The sequence below is a fragment of the Oratosquilla oratoria genome, chromosome 3 (assembly GCF_046742065.1).
Source record: "Oratosquilla oratoria isolate Oo_2021 chromosome 3, ASM4674206v1, whole genome shotgun sequence".
Classification (NCBI taxonomy): domain Eukaryota; kingdom Metazoa; phylum Arthropoda; class Malacostraca; order Stomatopoda; family Squillidae; genus Oratosquilla; species Oratosquilla oratoria.
In genome coordinates this window covers 61,125,696-61,126,071 of record NC_134779.1, presented here as the reverse complement: position 1 = coordinate 61,126,071, position 376 = coordinate 61,125,696, and positions in this window count along the sequence as shown.

Below are 376 nucleotides of genomic sequence, written 5' to 3'. Positions count from 1 at the left end.
CATCCTTTATAGTTACCTGCTCGTAAGAATCTGCTTGTAGCAAACCAACTGTGATTTACAGGCCATCTGCATATCATTCTACGCGCTCAGATGTGGTTGATCGATCGTCTGGTATGCGTCCATAGCGTTGGTCACACTAGTTGTAAATAGTTGATAATATTCTGGTGATAATAGAAAATGGGGAAAAAGAAAAGCATACGTTGGAGTTCGTAGGGGTTGTAGTGTCTATTGATTGACTGGTTGATTACATTATTTACTTGCTCATTTATTGTAATTAGGAAAATTGATCAGATTTTAGTAGTTACGTAGAGCTTTTCTTCATATCCATATGTGCAGACATCAATACATGTATACTTACACACACACACACACATAT